The sequence below is a fragment of the Canis aureus genome, chromosome 5 (genome assembly GCF_053574225.1).
Source record: "Canis aureus isolate CA01 chromosome 5, VMU_Caureus_v.1.0, whole genome shotgun sequence".
NCBI classification, from domain to species: domain Eukaryota; kingdom Metazoa; phylum Chordata; class Mammalia; order Carnivora; family Canidae; genus Canis; species Canis aureus.
The window spans coordinates 78,415,916-78,433,998 of NC_135615.1; the positions used below are offsets into that span (position 1 = coordinate 78,415,916).

Sequence of the window (18,083 nt, forward strand, 5' to 3'; positions counted from 1 at the left end):
TGACCCTGAGATCAAGACTGAGCTCAGATCAAGCCAGATGCTTGGGTGGCTTAGTCAGTTGTGTCTGACTCTTGGTTTTGGCTTAGGTCCTGGGATTGAGCCCCGCACCAGGCTCATTGCTCAGCTCAAAATCTGTGCATCCCTCTCCCTCTGCTCCTCTCCTCCCACCCACCCACTCTGCTCTCTCTCTCTCAAAAATAAATAGATAGATAGATAGATAGATAGATAATTTTTAGATGCTATAAAAGCAAGGATATCTGGGTGGCTCAGGGATCGAGTGTCTGCCTTGGGCTCAGGGCATGATCCCAGAGGTCCAGGATTGGGTCTGCATTGGGCTCCCTGCAGGAAGCCAGCTTCTCCCTCTGCCTAGGTCTCTGTCTCTCTCATGAATGAATAAATAAAATCTTTTTAAAAATGTCATATGCAGCCTTATGCCAGTAAATTTGTGAACATGTAGATTAAATACATACATTCCTAAAAATAGGACTTACCAAAACTGACTTGAGAAGAAATAAAGAACCTGAATTAAAAACTTGAAACACTAATTAAAATCTCACCACAAAGAAAACAACAGGCCAAGGTGATTTTATAAGTGAGTTCTATCGGACTTCAAGAGACAAATTATCTCAAATTTACCCAAACTTTTCCCAGAGGAAAGCAAAAGAAAAAACATTACCATCTAATTCTATGAGGACGTTATCATTGCAATACCAAGGCGAAAACAGTACAATATAAAAATGAAAATTACAAGCCCTCTTTATTCATGAAAACTGATATAATGATTCTAAGCAAGATATTATCAAACCATAACCAAACACACACATAATGAACAAGTCAGGTTTATCCTAGGACGCAAAGATGGTTTATTAGAAAATCTATACATGTAAGTCAATTCATTAACAGATTAAAGGAGAAAAACCATCAAACAGGGCTTCCTGGGTGGCTCAGCGGTTTAGCGCTGCCTTCGGCCCAGAGCCTGATCCTGGAGACCTGGGATCGAGTCCCACGTCGGGCTCCCTGCATGGAGCCTGTGTCTCCCTCTGCCTGTGTCTCTGCCTCTCTCTCTCTCTCTGTCTCTCATGAATAAATAAATAAATAAAATCTTAAAAAAAAATAAAAATCTACAAGACACTGGGGCAGCTAGTTAAGCATCTGCCTTCCACTCAGGGCATGATCCCAGGGTCCTGGGACTGAGCCCTGCATCAGGCTCCCTGCCCAGTGGGGAGTTTACTTCTCCCTCTCCTTCTACTCCTCCACCTGCTCATGCTTTCTCTTTCTCTCAAATAAATAAAATCTTAAAAAAAAATTTTGTTCTAGTCCTGGTAGTGGATGATGGTTCATAAGGGCTTAAATCTACTTACTTGGGGCACCTGGGTGGCTCAATCTGTTAAGCATCTGCCTTTGGCTCAGGTCATGATCTCAGGGTGCTGGAACTGAGCCCAGCATCCAGCTCCCTGCTCCACAGGGAGTCTGCTTCTCCCTCTCCTTTTCCCCCCACCCTCCACCTCCACCCCACTTGTGTTCACTCCCTTTCAAATAAATAAATAAATAAAATCTTTAAAAAGAGATTTATTAATTTAATAGTGCAAGCAGGAGAGGGGCAGAGGGATTCTTTGTTGAGCATGGAGCCCAAAGCGGCTGGATCCCAGGACCCTGAGATCATGACCTGAGCTGAAATCAAGAGTCAAATGCTTAACTGGCTGAGCCACCCAGGCTTAAGTTTATTTTTAACAATAAAATAGACAAAGGACCATGAGGACCAGTGATGAGAGTGCTTGATACAAGGATCACGATTAATCTATTGAAAGATCCAAGGGTCCATACAATCACTTATACAAAAATAAAACTGCTCAGCGCCAGATGTGTACTCTCATTGCATCCTCAACAGTCTATGAGCTAGAAACCATTACTGTTCCCATTTTATAAGTAAATTGGGGTTTATCCATTTGGCCAGGGCCAATTATAGGGAACCCAGGTCTGAATGATCCTTAACCAGGTCCCTGTACTGCTCTGAGCCTCACCTTCCTCCTCAGACTAGGCAACATATGTAACTTTCTTGGCAAACACTAAGTGCTTAATAAATGTCCACCTTAATTCAGAAGGGCTGTGTGGGCATATTGGTTAAAAACTGGTTGGTAGCTATGCGACCTAGATCTAGTCCCACCACCTCCCTTTATGACCTCGGAAGGGTCATCTTCCCTCTCTGGGCCTCAGCCACCCCATCTGTGCTCAGAGAGGGCGGGCAATGGCAAGTCCCAAAGGACATTCCCACTCAAGCTTTTTAAGGGGCCATCCAGCAAACGGGAGGTCACCCAATCCCTTGTTTGTCCTGGTCACCCTGCTCATTCTTCCACAGCTGGTGGGAGGTCTACGAACTCTGGGTCCTGCCCACTTCTGACATCACCTCCCAAACCCCACCCTGCACCATTCCTACCTTCTCTGCCCTGCTTTCCTCCCTTAGGGCTTTTGCACTGACTCACCCTCTGCCTGCAACACTCTTCCCCCAGGACTATGCTGGGCTCACTCCTGCTTCTTCAGGTCAAAGGTCACCTCTTTCATCCTTTCCTGCCCTGCCAAGTGAAGAGGCCTCCACTCCTCTCCAATCCCCCACTATTTCACAATCCTATTTTCTTCTCAGCATTCCCACAGTCTGAAATTAACTTAATTACTTTATGGTCTGTCTCTTCCAATACCATTGAGCTCCTGGAGGACTTGACGGCGGTCGCTGCTGTATCCCAGCACCTAGAACCACACGTGCCTATAGAAGATACTCAGTAAATATTTGTTGGGGGAGGGAGAACAGATCTAATGCCACCTCCTCCAGAAATTCTGCCCAAGGCTTGGTGAGGTGGCCTCCTCTGGGCCCATGGCTCTTGTACTTTCCTTCATCCTACACCAGCTGGGGCTCTGTAGGGGTCTGTTTACATGAGGATCTCCTCAAACACTGGATGTTCTCTGAAGGCAAAAACTAGATCAGATTCATCTATGAATTTTAGCACCTAGACCCGTGCCTAATGGGCAGTTGGGATAAGAAAATATTTGTTGAATGAATGAATGTTGGCCTCCACATTCATCTTTCTCCCTTCCTGGACTCTGCTTCCTCCTTTCCTTACCCTGACAGGTGCCAAGAAGTTGACACCCAGGTGAGCAAGGCCACTCCAGCAGGAAGATCCTGAGCAGGGAAAGCCCCTACTTCTCCCACCAGGAGCCACTTCAGGCCACGAGAGGACACAGCCCAAAGCCAGCACTGCCTCCCACAGGAATCATCCAAGGCCCGACCTGGCCAAACCAATAAGATAAGCGTTCTCCCCATATTTCACCCTCAGTGACGGCTGAGGAGGTTGACGGGCCTGCCTCAGAGCCCCAGCTAGAGGCCTTGCACAGCTGAGCTCTCAGTGACCAGGTGCCACTTAGGAAACACCCAATTATTCAAACCACGTAGCTACCCAAGATGAAAGGATCCACTTGCCTCCAAAAGGGAGAAGGGGGACAGGCAGATCCACCCAAGGATTTGGTGTTGAAGGAGGAAATTTCAGTGCAAAGTTCTCATATAAGCCAGGGCTCTGACATTTTCTGCCCCAGGAAGACTTTGGAAGGCTGGGATAGAAACCCAGGACGGTCAGGCCTGAGGCCAGATCCCCGGACCGAGGCTGGGGCCAATCTCCCAATGAGGTTTCTGAGTTAGCAGTGGCTTCAGCCAGGCTAATTGCCCTGGCCTCCCCCTGACCCTGGTTCCCAGAGACACCAGGACTGTCCTGCTGTGCCCCCCACCCCCAATCCTCCCTTTCCCCAGGAATCACACAGGGGATAGATAAACTTTGCACTCCTCAGCTTAGGGGGCCGGGAAGTGTCGAGGAGTCTGTTCCTGCCTTGCACCTCCTCCTCAAGTCTGGCTCCGGAAGAACCAGGAGGTTCAGGAGGAGTTTACACATCTGGCCTGCAGAGGTTTATCTAGTACTAAATGATTATGGGCCCATACTCTGGAGCCAGGCTGCCCAGGTTCAAATTCTGGCTTAACCTCTAACAAGCTGCATGACCTTGAGCCCTCTTCTGTGCTTCTATTCTTTACCTTTAAAAACAGAGTTTTGAGGACTACTCTGCGGGGAGGTAAAGATGACCAGAGAAGGGTATATAAACACTTACTTAGCAGGGCACACCACCCAGAGGGATTCAGTGAAAGACCACTCTTATTATCATTATTAAATAAATTGAGATTGTTTGGAGCCAGGCCTGGAATACTGGAACCAGACATCCCCAGATAGACACAGCAGAGCCAAAACCAATCTGTTCAGCAGATTGGGAGGGAAAGGGGAGAGACTCCAGGCTCTCGGTCCAAATTCCTGCTCCACCACCTACCAGCCCTGTGACCCTGGTCAAGTTATTTAACCATCATGAGAATCATTTTTGTCTCTGTAGATTGGGAGGGAAAGGGGAGACTCCAGGCTCTCGGTCCAAATTCCTGCTCCACCACCTACCAGCCCTGTGACCCTGGTCAAGTTATTTAACCATCATGAGAATCATTTTTGCCTCTGTACCAGATCACAGCAATACCTCCCTTGGAGCGGTCATGGTCCTTCCTCACCTGGAGAGGTGCTAGTCTCTGCGGCTCTTGGCTGTGGGTCATGATGGGCAATTAGGGAGCTGACACACACTGGGGCTAATTCCAGGCAGGGGTGAGGTAACAGGTTGATTTCCCTTCCTGGAAACTTCTGTTTAGGCCCAGTCTCAGGGTATGATGCACGAGTACCCATTCATTCACCAAATGTGTATTAAGTGTGTACTCTGTGCCAAAAAGCATGGTACACAGAGATGCAGTGCATGACGGCTGTTACTATTATTATTAAATAAATTAGTGTTGTTTGGCACTGAGGGTACATCTGGGAACAAAACGGACAAACAGACTGGTGAGAGAGGTAATTGCTGGGGGAACCCATATTTGACTCAGGGCCTGAGCCACCAATGGGAAACTGGCTTGTCCTGATGCCAATCGCTATCAAAGTATTTATGAGTTGACATCATCAGTGAAGACACCAATGGAAATGTAAGAAGAGCAGCCAGGCTCATCCTGAGGTGGCTCAGGGGTTGAACCCAGCAGGACAGCCTCCACGGGGTTCCCTATGGTAACAGAGTCCAGCTGGGCTGGGGAAAGGCCCGCCAGGTGTGGCGGCCTTTCGTTAAGCCAAGGACATTGTGCACTTGCTGAAGGCAGCACCCTGCTAGATGCCAGAATTCACAAAGGATTTGGATGGGGTTCTTTCCCTCCAGGAACTAGTATTCTGGGGCAGATACTACTTAGATGATCAGATTGCAAGAGTCTAGGGGAGCCATCTGGGGAAAGATTATTAACTGGCCTGGGATTCTGACCTGAGTTTGAGGGCTGATTTTCCCATCAATTTGACCCAAGCCTCAGTTCCCACTTTTGCAAAATGCAGACAATATTTTTTCAGGCTGTTTTAAGGATTCAGTGAGTTTATGAATAAGAAGGGGCTTTAAAGGGACGCCAGGCTGGCTTAGTTGGTGATGCATGTGACTTTTTTTTTCTTTTTTTTTTTTTAAGATTTTATTTACTTATTCATGAGACACACAGAGAGAAGCAGAGACACAGGCAGAGGGAGAAGGGAGCCTGACATGGGACTTGATCCTGGGTCTCTAGGATCACAGCCTGGGCTGCAGGTGGCACTAAACCACTGAGCCACCAGGGCTGCCCTGACTTTTTTTTTTCTTAATTTTATTTTATTTTTAACTCTACAGCCAATGTGGGGCTCAAACTCACAACCTCAAGATCAAGAGTTGCATGCTCCACCAACTAAGCCAGTCAGGCATGAGACTGGAGCATGAGACTCTTGATCTCCAGGTCACGGGTTTGGGCCCCATGTTGGGAGTAGGGATTTTAAACAAATAAATAAATGGGCTTTAAAAATGGAAAAATAGGAGGGGAGCTTGGCAACTGAAGTGGGGAGTATCAAAGTGACTTGTCCAGGGTCATGTGCTTGGTCAGAACAGGAGCTAGGACTGGGATAGGTGGGTTTGGTGGGCCAGGATAGGTGGGCCAAGCCCCACCCCATCTCAGTCAGGGGTCAGCTCCCACTCCTCCTGAGTTCCCACCTCCCACTCCTGCTCCCCGGGGCCAACATTTCAGCAAGGCCCAGGGAACAGACTTTAGAACACTAAATCCCCTGGTGCAGGGATTACCATTTCTTCCCTTTGGACCCCAGGCCCAATTTTTTAAACTGCCAAAGCAGAGATGCCATTTGCTGGGCTGATCCCCCTCAGGATGTGCAAGGTGCTGCATGGGGAAGAGCGCTCTCTACAGGTAAAGGAGTGTCACGGTCACAAATAAAAGTGAGGATGGTGAGCTGGGGAAAGGCAAGTGCAGTTGGCCAGTCTCCACACCCAGCCAGGGAGGGAGTCAGCTGCGGGGTTGCACAGATGTGCAACTCAATGGGTTGACCCACTTGAGTTTGCCTTCCCCGGGCAACTCAGGCCAATTGCTTCACCTCTGAGTCATTTCCTTCACTTGAAGAATGAGTTGCTAGAAGGATTAAAAGTGTATATACATAAAAAACGTAGCAGAATGGCTTGGTGCATAATATTTGTAAAACGTTAATAACTCTCATTACCACCACTATTACTACTATTGGTACTATTATAGAGGATAGGGGAGGAGTGAGCCTAACTCTCCAGGATGATCCGCAACCAGCCTCTTTCTTTCCATTCTCACTTTATTCTTTTTTTTTTTTTTTTTTTTTTTTTGAGATAGAGAGGGAGAACGAGTGAGAAAGCACAAATGGGGAGAGGGAGAAGGAGAGGGGAAGCAGGCTCCTCGCCCTCGCTGAGCAGGGAGCCCAAAGTGGGACTGGATCCGATGCTTAACCGACTAAGCCATCCAGGCGCCCTTCACTCTCACTTCAAAGCCTGGGTAGTCACCAGCCCTAAAAACCAGCATCACCCCCCTGAGAACTAAACATGAGCACACCAGTGTGCCCCAGTAAAGGTCCCCACCCTACACCAGTGGTGAGTTCTGGCCCACTCTAGCTCGGAGCACCTCTTCTTTCCTGTACAAGGATAAGGAAACTGAGGAGTAGGATGACACTGACCTGGGAGCCACCCCGGGCCTGTCCCTTCTCCACCCTCTACACAATGACAAAATCTAATTTGGTTCTGGGATCTCCTCTAGTCTTGTACACTGACTCTAATTAGTTGACAACAACTGCCTGGAGGACTGATCTAGAAGGAATTGGAGGTTCAGAAGGAAAAAGGGCAGTGGTTGACTAGTGTCTGACTTGAGTGTAAGGTAGGCAAGTGGCAACATGCAAGCCAACTACTTGCCATCCATTAGCTAGAAAAGCCCTAAGCTCTTGCCTCACTCAATACAAGCCATGGTTGGCAGGTTGGGTAACTGAAAGCCAAGAGGAAAAGGGACTTGCCCAAGATCACACAGCATGAGAAATGGCCAGGCTGGGACTCAAATTCAGGCTTCTCTGGCTGTCCAAGGATGCTTCCTGCCAGGACTGTCACTTCCTTCCTCTGGACTAGAAGAGGGGGTGTCCAGGCCCCAAGACCAATTGTCTGAGAGAATAGAAGCTGCCACCCAAACAGGGCCCAAACAGGACCGTCCACTTGGTTCCTCATCCCCATCCCTCAGGCTTCCTACCACAAATCACTGTGCAAGCCCCAGAGGCAGATGGTTCCAGTGAAAACAAATGTAGACAGCACCATCCCCTGAGGGCTTGTATCTTGTATCCAAAGATTTGAATTCAGATGTTAATCTGATTAAGCAAGCCTGCGTGAGACCTCGATTTGGTTCTCTTTCCACTTTCCAGCTGTGTGTCCTTGAAAAAGTTACAGAGCTTCCCTGAGCTTCAGTGTGCTGCTTGGTAAAATAGAAGGGAGAACAATACAAGAAGGTCAATACAAGAAAAAATACAATAAGGGCATTCAAAGTGATTAGCTCTGAGTTCCTGACGCAGAGGTAATGATCAAGATTAGGTAAAAGGGAGGGGGAGGGGGGGAACCCACAACATTTTTACATAAAAAAATATTCGAGTGATCCAGGCATGGTTTGGACAGGCTGCCAAGAGGAACCCTGTCCATCTTTGATATCTTCTTGGCTAACTGAACTGAAATATTAATTACCAAGTTTGATGATTTCAAAATAAATAAGGAACCAGATTCTTCTAGGAAAATGGATTATGTCATTGATGTCAACAGAGAAGGAAGCAGCCCTGAGTGGATGGATTGGCGATGGTAGGGGACAAACTGTATGCTTCCCACTTCCCAGCTGGTTGACTTCGTGCCTCAGTTTCTTCCTCTGTAACACGGGGATCATAGCCCTGGACACACAAGGCTGCTGTTAAGATCAAATGAGCAATACCAGATGAGGCACTGGGCCACCACCGCTGGCCTGTCAATCAATGTTAGCAGGTATTATCTGCGGACTTTTAGTTAGCAGCAGAACATGTAGGTGTGGGGTGTGGAGGCAGAGAAAACAGCAACTACAGCAGTGCTAAGCAGGAGTGGGGGGGGGGGGCAGCCCCGGTGACTCAGCGGTTTAGCGCCACCTTCAGCCCAAGGCGTGATCCTGGAGACCCAGGATCGAGTCCCACATCGGGCTCCCCGCATGGAGCCTGCTTCTCCCTCTGCCTGTGTCTCTGCCTCTGTCTCTCATGAATAAATAAATAAAATCTTAAAAGAAAAAAAAAAAAAAGGAGTGAGAGAAGGGAGGAAGACTGAGGCACTTTCTGCCCAGAATGGTGCCAGATGGTTAGTTATTATGTCCTGCATGTTAAGAAGCCAGTAAGTCAGGGTGGGGACAGGTGGAAGGAGAAGTGGACAGATAATACTCAGAAAGGCCAAGCCTAACACAGTTCAGTGACAGCTGACAAGAAGCCTGGGGGATTACAGGACACAGACCGGGGAGCCTCAGCCTGACATCTGAGAGGCCACCCACCCTGTTGTTTCACAGACAAAGTGAAAAGGTAGATCAAAGAAGGCAGGAGATTGACTTAACAAAGTCACATGGTAGATCCTTTTAAAGGTTGGATTCATGGCTTTTCCAATAAAAGCCACCTAAACACTTTTCTCAAGAACATAAAATGTTTGCTGAGCTTTGCCCAGCAGCCTGCACACCTGACCTGGTTAAGCTCACTCACCTGAATCACAAACTGAGATCTGGGGGGAGGGGGGTGCTTACCGGGTCATAGAGGTCTCATTCCCAAAAATAGCCTGCCAACTTCCCCTCCCCTCTCTTCCCTTCCCTGGATCAGAAGTACAGTACGGGGGAAGGGTTTGAACTTGACATGACTACCCTCTGAACTTCAGTCTCAACTGCAAAATGTTGGGAGGTGGGGAGGAAGTAAGGGATCAGAGATAATGTTGAAGGTGAAAGGTACCCTGCAGGTACTTAAATGCATGTCTCTGACTCCTCCACAAGCGCAAATACAAGGGGGCCTGTGGTACTGTCAGGAATCGAGGCTCCTCTTTATTCACCTTGTACCCCTACAGCAAGGTGGACAACTTCTAGAATCACAGTGACTTGGAGGTCTGTGCTGCCACGATGCCTGCCTATCACAGCTAGGCTTTGGCACTCAGCAAAGGGGACACCGCAGAGCCATGGGTTCAGAGTGCAAGATGATGTTTCCTGTCTAGGAAGTGAGTGACACCAGCACACAGTGCTGCTGGGAGCATCAGCTGAGCTGGTGCTAGTCCAGGGAGTCCGTTTCCTGAGAGAGCCGCATATTCTGTACACTGAAGCACCCAGGGCTGCCCATCCCCAAGTAGGTAGGCCCCAGGCCCAGCTGTCTAAGTCCCGACAGGCTGAGGCTGTCACCTCTAGACCTCGAAAGTCCTTAGATTCTTTCCAGGGACCACCAGAGCAGGAGGAAAGCTCCCTCCATGTAGCCACAGAAGAGGGGCTGATGTCCACATGTCCCACATTCCTACTGTGAGCCCCCGGAGGGAAGGCCCAAGCCTCATGCAGTCATTTAGATGAGATCTGAGCCCTCCTTCCAAGGCCTCACTGCAAACTGGCCCAGAAACTGCAAACTCAGAAGGCAGGCAGGTGATGTCCCTGAGGTTAGTGGGCGTGAGGGCGAAGAGAGCCATGGGGACTGTGGTAAAGTGGACAGAGCAGCTGCTGATCAGCTCCAGCCACGGTGGCCAGGCCGGGATGTGGCCCAGTGTGACCACATCTTCTGAGCTTTCAAGAGAAGCAAAATGAAATCACTTGGCTGAACAGCAACATCTAAATCAATGTTTTTAAATCACTGCAGAAGTCAACAATCTGCCACAGCTGTCCCCTGCCCCATTTGGAGGGCAGTCTGTGACAGACCTGCCATAACCAAGGCCATAAATATTGGAAGGCCAATTGACTGAACCAAACTCATTCCTGATCTTGCAGACGTTAGGCATTGTGGCCTACGGACAGGACATGGAAGCTCAGAGAGAGAAGTGACTTGCCCAAGGTCATATCGGGTCACATATCAACAGCTCAGGACTAAAACTCTGCTCTCCTGAGTTGAAGATCCTTTTCCTACCAATCCACACCGTCTGCATCCTCCCTGAACAATTCTTTCTTGTCAAAAAATAGATAAACTGGGCAGCCCCGGTGGTGCAGCGGTTTAGCGCTGCCTGCAGCCCTGGGTGTGATCCTGGAGACCCGGGATCGAGTCCCACGTCGGGCTCCCTGCATGGAGCCTGCTTCTCCCTCTGCCTGTGTCTATGCCTCTCTCTCTCTCTCTCTCTCTCTGTGTGTGTCTCTATGAATAAATAAGTAAATAAAATCTTAAAAAAAAAAGATACACTATGGATGTACTATGGAAGTGAGACAATACCAAATTCAAGACAATGGTTACTTTTAGAAAAGCCATGGACCGACCTTCGAGCCTAGAGACTGAATTCCCAGTCCAATTCTGCCCTAAACGGCTGGGTGACCCTGGGCAAGCCCCTTCCCTTCTCTGGGCCTCAGTCTCCCTGGTCTACAAAGCAGCCAGTTGACTGAGCTAGCTTCTAAACACCTTCCAGCTCTGAAATCCCAGGCATCTGTGAGGTATTCTCACCGCTTAGTACTTTGTGGCTGCAGATGAATATAAAAGAATAATAATAATAATAATAATAGGGAGGGCAAGCCCACATTTGCTGGGAAGGAACACTACAATTTTTAGTGAAACCTGACTCCTGGTTACTGGAATCCAGAAAGAACCATGGTAATGCTCAGGCAGTTTAACCACTATCCGACAGTTAAACAAAAACACATCTGGTTTAACTTCGTTTTCCTCATCTCCTCCCCCAACCCCCTACCCTCATCTCAAATTTTACCCCTTAATTTGAGAAGTCAAATTAAATGCAAACAATTGATTTCATGCCACAGTGAGGTTGAGAATTTCAGCATGGAAAACTTTAAGCATGAACTTTTTCTGGGAGCAATCATGAAATGTTGGGGAGGTGGCATGAGGGGGTGGAAAAATAGAAACTGTTCTTGAATGTTCTGTGGACAAAGTTGCTAAGGGCCTACTGTGGATCCAACACTCAGAGGCCAAGTGACTTGCCTCAAGTCACACAGCAAGGACTGGAACCCAAGATGCTGAGCCCAGAGCCAGGATTTCCCCTGCTGGTTATTTAGGCCTTTGAACCTAAATAGGGCCTCTCTCTCTGGCCCCATATGGATTGCTTTCCAGTGCTGAAGGAAAAATGCCCTGGGAACATAGACCTTCTCAGCTACCAAGCCTGGTTCATCCCAGTATTGGAAAACCATTTATGATCTTGCTGGCCCCTCATAGCAGCTGCAAAGTACACATTATTAACCCACATTACAGGTGATTTCCTCATCTGAGGCTCAGAGAGGGAAAGTGACTCATTCAGGGTTACGTAGGAATGCTGGGAATAAACCTCCAACCTACGGCCCCCAGCTGCCCTCTAAAAGTCAGGATACCTCTGGAAGGAAAGGGGGAAAAAAAATGAAGCCATACTGCCCAGCCTCGCTCCAGTCTGTGACTACGATGCCCTGGGAAAGCTGAGTCAGCATTCCTGTGGCCTCGCAGATTTCTGAGCACTGGTCCTTAGCCCAGCTGGCTCAACTCTCCCTGCTACGTTCCCTCTCTCCGAGCTCCAGGGTCTATACTAATAACTTTTGTGGGGCCTATTTCAAGGTGAGAACTCTGGGCTGTGCTGCTGGATCCTACTCCTGGATTAAGTGGACCTCTTCCCCAGAGATGTGTAGAACACAGATCGCCTGACTTGGGATTCCCGCCACCTGGTCCCTCATCCCAGCTCCCCAGGTAGCATCTGTGCATCCTTGCAAAAATCCCCTCCATCTCTAAGACTAGTTTCTTTATCGGTAAGGCGAGGACAGCATCTAACTTGTAGGTAATGTCGGATAGGTAAGCTCCTGGACAGGAAGGGCTTGAGCTCTGTTTCACTCCATTTCCAAGCTGGGACACGGTAAGGTATGATAACAGGCAGAGGGCGGGAGGCCCTGGAGAGGTTAACAGCCCCACACTTGTGCCCAGCACAAAGCTCCAGGCTCCTGATCAAGGCTGTGTCTAGGACGGTAGGAGGTGGCTTCTGAGTATGGGCAAGGGCACCGTGCCATCCTCTAGGGCAGCCCATTGGAGAATGGGCAGAGCCTGGGTGAAGGTGGGTGACCTGGGTTCAGGGGCAGTTAGTGACATAACCATACGCCCAGGGTTAGTACTGCATTTTTTGCTGAGATTAGAGCTGACGGTACCAATATTTTCTTAAGCACAGGCACCAGCTAAACACCTTGCACGCATTAGTCATATCCACGTCTCACCACCAGTAAGTAGTTTATTGATGTCCTCAGCTTAAAAAGGAAGACACTGAAGCAACAACAGGACCCAGAACTCATCTCAGGTCACACAGCTAGGTTACCTTTCCTATTAGTGAGAACAAAACGTTGGCCAACCAATTTTACACGTGTTATTGCATTTTAATCTCCTACCTTCTGAATTGATTCTAATTCTATGCAAATGTCCAAATATCGCTTCGCGAAGAGGGATTGTCTGTTCTCTACTGCTGCGTGGCCAGCACTTAGAAGAGGGCTTGGAGCAAAGCTTCATGGGTGTTGAATAAAGACAGTATTTTGTTGCTGGCCTCAGTTCAGTTATATTTCTCACAACCATCTCCTGTGAACCTCGTGTGAACGAGGCACACTCCCCATTTTACAGGTGGTGCCACAGACACAGACGCTCATGCTGGTCTCACTCCAGGGGCAGGGAAGTTGGGGAGCTGTGTCAGAGGTCTATTCTACTTAGTGAATCCAGATGCATGAAGTTCAGCAAAAAAAAAAAAAAAAAAAAAAGGGACAGAGGGACAAGATGGACAAGGGAGTAGAGTAGGTGGCATGGAGGGGGCTAGGGGGTGACCCAGGTGGGGAGGAGCGAACGTTTGGAGAAAGCAGGTTTGGAGGGTGGGTAGGAGTGGAGTCCTGGAACTGAGGCTCTGCTCCTTCTCTCTTGGGTAGCACAATGGAATCAGGAACCTAAGATCGTTTGGATTAGACTCTGGGTTCAAGTCCTAGTCTCATCACTTGCTTAATTTCTCTAAGCCTCAGTTTCCCCATCTGTCAACCAGGTGATGCATGTCAAGTGTTGGAGCGGGCCTGGCACACAGCAGGCAATCAATGAACAGCTGTCACCCTCACTAGTGTGGGAACCAACCCTTGCTTCCCTGGGAAGTCTGCCCACCTGCAGTTCTCCCCAGTTCAAAGCTCTTTCTGGCCTGAGAATGGCCCCCTCTTCTGATCTCCAGTGTTTTCCTCCTCCACCCAGAGGCCTTTGTAAAGGCCACTTCCCCATTATGTGTTGGGAAGGGGTCAGAAGAGACAATGATGGGGCTTTTCTCAGCTTCCACCCCCATCATTGTGACAAGGCATTTAGCTTTTTTTTTTTTTTTTTTATTGAAAATGGGCATGGGAACCAAATCTGGGCCACTCACCTGAGCACTGCCAGAGGTCATCGCACAGCCCGAGGTGACTGCACAGCCAGAGGCTCCAGAGCTTTGCCCCCTCGGCTGCTGTGCCCACCCCAACCCCCAGACAAACACCCACTGGCCCGACGTCCCCTCTCCCCATCCCCCCACCCTGCGGGTCTGAGAGCCCCCTCCCCCAGGGCCTCCCTCCCTCCACCTATCCCAGCTCTGGCCCAAACCACTTGGGACCTCACAGGGACACACTGGCCCCCTCCCCAGGAGGCAGTGGCGTGATGTCGAGGTCCGCAGGTGGGAAGCATGGCAGGGCACCAGGTAGGGCGCTGGGGCTGGCAGCCTGATCTCCCACGAAGGGGGTATCCTCCGGGCTGCTCAGCCACGGGACACCGGGGAGAGGAGCACGATGGAAGGTGTTAAGTCGTGGGCAGAGACCTGGGAGGCAGGACACCCCAGGACTACGTAGTGGCGGCGCTCCCCGCACGGTCCCCTTGGCCAGCGCTCCCCGGGGCGCCACGTCCAGCCCCAGCCCCAGCCCGGCCCAGCGCGCTGCGGGAGCCCGGCCCAGCGAGCGCGGGAAGCCGACAGGTGCTGCGGGTCCCGAACCCGCTGCCCGGGGAGGGGGCGGCGCAGAGCTCCGCGCGCTGACCCTTCCAGCCATGCTCGCCGCCACCCCCGGAGCCGCGGAGGATGGAGGAGGGACCGGGATCCACCGCGTCCCGGGGGGTCCCCGAGAGCCGGGGGCGGCACCGAATCCTTACCTGAGCAGAGTTGGTGGGCGAGGGTCCGCCCTGGGGTCGGTGCGCCGGGACCGAGGGCGCGGAACGGCGGGAGCGCGACGCGGCCGGGGCCACCTCCCCCGCGGGCTTATAAAGGCGGCCGAGGGGCCCGGAGAGCGGCCGGGGCAGCCCGCCCCCGCCCCCGCCCCCGCCCCCGCCCCCGCCGCCGGCCCCGGCCCGGTCCTCCCCGCCCCCGCCCCGCCCCCGCCGCGCCCCGCCCCCCCAGAGCCCGGGCCGGCACCTGGGCCACGCGGTCAGGGCGCCCCCTGCCGGGAAGCGCGGTGCCCCCCGGCCCCCGAGCTCCGGCTGGTGCGGGACGGGATGCAGGGCGGGGGGGGGCGGGGCGGCTGGATGCAGGGGGCGCTGGATGCAGGGGGGCGCGGCAGCTGCTGGCACGTCCCCGGCCCGCGCTCCCGGGCCCCCTCGGCCTCCTGGCTTCCCGCCCGGCCCCTGCCCTTGCCCCCTGCGAGGTCGGGCGCACTCCTGTCTCCGCGCGCGGATCCCACTCGTCTTTGGGGCTCCAACTCCGTCCCGGGTCTCTTGGGGTCTTCCTCCCGCCCTCAGCCTTGCCTGCCCCTGTCTGTGTCTGCCGGCGTCTACCTGTCTCCCTTCGGGTCCCTCCACATCTCTATCCGTCTGCATCCGCGTGTCCTCCGGCCACTGTCCCCCTGTGTTGTCCGACTCTCCCTGCGCTCTCCCTTCCCACTTCAGACCAGCGCTGCCCCGCTAGCCCTCGTCCCTGCCCTTGGACTCTCTGGACTAGGCCCGGAGGAAGCAGAGGGTGACCTAGGAGGGGCGGCTTCTGGAGGGGAGCCTCCGCTGGCTGGGGCTGTTACCTCTTTTATCCTGAGAGGGAAGGGGCCCGGGCAGCATTCATGCTGACCTGTCCCAGCCGCAAGGCTCCCTGAGTGACAGGAGGAAGCCACTCTTCCTAGCAAGGCAATCAGCCAGCCCAGGTTCAAGACTCCACCCTGGTGACCTTGGACAAGTCACTTGGCTCCTGTGGATCCACCTGCTTCTTAGCAAGCAGATACTGTCCCCTCTGGCTTCCCTCACGACGGGCTGGGACAGTCATATGAGACAGTGGTTGGAAAGTACACAGGAAACTCTAAAATTCTAGATAAATGTGAGGGGGTGGACAGGAGCAGATGCTGAATGCTACAGGCCCCATCCCTGCTCCCCGGGGACCAGCACCCCACAGACAGGTGGGAGGGGGGTTGCCCCCCATCCCTGAGACCCAGACTGAGTTGGAATTCTGACAATCTCCTTCCAGGTTCCCAAGCTCTGTTTGAATGTCTGTAGTGACAAAGAACTCACCACCTCCCAAGAAAAGGATATTCTTAATGGCCTTAGGGCTGCCTGGAGCAATTTGTGCCTCTAACCCACAGCAGCAGAAATTTAAAGGCAGTGATCTTGGGTCCCCCAGATCCCTGCCATCCTCAATATCTAAGCCCCAATCTTCCTGCAGTCACTTTTTCCTGATGGGAAGAAGGGGTCAAGTCCAGAGCAGATTGGAAACCATGTCAGCACCAGGAGAACCACTAACCAGCCCAGAACTCTCTTACCTGCTCCACGGCAGCTCAGGGCCAGGCAACTTGCATGTAATATCTCCCAACAATCCCATTTTACAGAACAGAAAACAGAAAGAGCATATGACTTATCAATAAGACTGGAGCCAGAACTGGGACCTGGCTCCCATTCCTGGAAGAATGTCTTCCTATTTGTTTTTCTTCCTGTTGTTTTAGCAATTGGTACAGTTTCTTTGTTTATCAGAGCGATACAAAGTTTCCTTTTGACATACGTTCATGTTTTTTAAGAAGTTAATCAAAACATTGAGTAAATATTTTTTATTTATGTATTTAATGGGTTAGGTTATTATGGCAAAAATCATGGAGGTGGTAAATGAGTGAATTTTAGGAAATAACAACACTTTTCCATGAGATGTTGTGGATGAAAACATCCAGAACTGAGCCTAGAATCTGAGAGGGGGTCTGTCATTGCTTCCCAATGCCAAGGAAGGGTTTAAAGATACCAGGAGGCTTGAGATGGTGGCTCATCATCAAATGAGCCAACGGCAAACCCCCAGGCATGGAAAGTCTGCCTGTTGCAACCTGGACAGAGGCTGGGAGGCAGAGCCAGCAGGAAGTTGGGGGAAGCCCATCCCACCTATCATGAGCCCCCAACACCTGCCCCTGACTTCTGATTTCCCCAAAGCTATGGGGACAGCTCTTCTGGTTGTACCACATGGGCAGCATTGGGGCCTCTGTGTCTGGGTGATTTTCCCTAAAATTCCACCCCACCTTGGGGGTCCATTGATAGGTTATCAACAAAATGAACTGCTGCCTGGGCATCCTCGCCACCTTCCTCCCTTACCTCTCCTATCCTGCTCCTGGCCTTTGTCCCACAAGGAAAATTCAACTTGTGGCAGGGGACACCCAGCAACTATCGCTGCCCTTGCTCCCTAGGTATCTCCCCTCCTGGTGCTATCAGCATAGCAGGAAGGAGGCATGGATAGGAAACTAGAAACCCCACCCTCCAGCTTTGCCCTAGCATTCTGGGGACCCTGAGAAAGTCACTCTCCCTGCATCCGTTCAGATGCCCTGTGGCTGGTTGGACCGACAATCTCTAAATCCAGCTGAGATTCCAGGATTCTAGGACCACTCTGCTGGTAGAAGGCAATTCATTACATTAGGTTTCTCTACAGCTATACATACCTTGTCTCTGGGGTTCTGTTTCTTATTGGAAAAATAAGCAAATTGGACTGTTTGACCTCCAAGCTCTCTTTGCTCTAAGAACTAATGATCTCATGATTCTCACAATAGTTTTTTTTTTAAGATTTATTTATTTTTAAAGATTTCATTTATTTATTCATGAGAGAGAAAGAGAGGCAGAGACATAGGCAAAGGGAGAAGTAGGCTCCCTTCTGGGAGCCCGATATGGGGCTCCATCCCAGGACCTGAGGGATCACAAACTGAGATCAAGGCAGCCGCTTAACCACTGAGCCACCAGGTGTCCCACGGTTTATTTATTTTAGAGTGACCAAGAAAGATGGAAGAGAGACACAGAGCTCAAGCAAGGGGAGGGGCAGAGGGAGAGGGAGAGAATCTCAAGCAGACTCCCTGCTGGGAGCATGGAGCCTGATTCAGGGCTCTATCCCAGGACCCTGAGATCATGATCTGAGCCGAAATCAAGAGTTGGATGCTCAACCGACTGAGCTAGGCACCCCTTCACAACGGTTTTATATGGTGCCCAGGGCAGGTATTTATAATCCCCACACGAGATGAGGAAACTGAAGCCCAAAGATGTTATTTACCTAAAGGTCAGGATCAAAGCTAGGGCTTTTTCTACTTTTTTCTACTCATC

General features: G+C 50.9%; 1 protein-coding gene across 1 annotated transcript in view; it reads right to left on the reverse strand.

Moving 5' to 3' along the window:
• ALPL (alkaline phosphatase, biomineralization associated) overlaps positions 1-14,850 on the reverse strand; it is a 53,396-nt gene extending 38,546 nt beyond the window's left edge. The window contains exon 1 of the mRNA XM_077899282.1: positions 14,703-14,850. The gene's annotated coding sequence lies outside the window, so the exon portion shown is untranslated. The remainder of the gene's footprint in view (positions 1-14,702) is intronic.
• Positions 14,851-18,083: the final 3,233 nt, after the last annotated feature.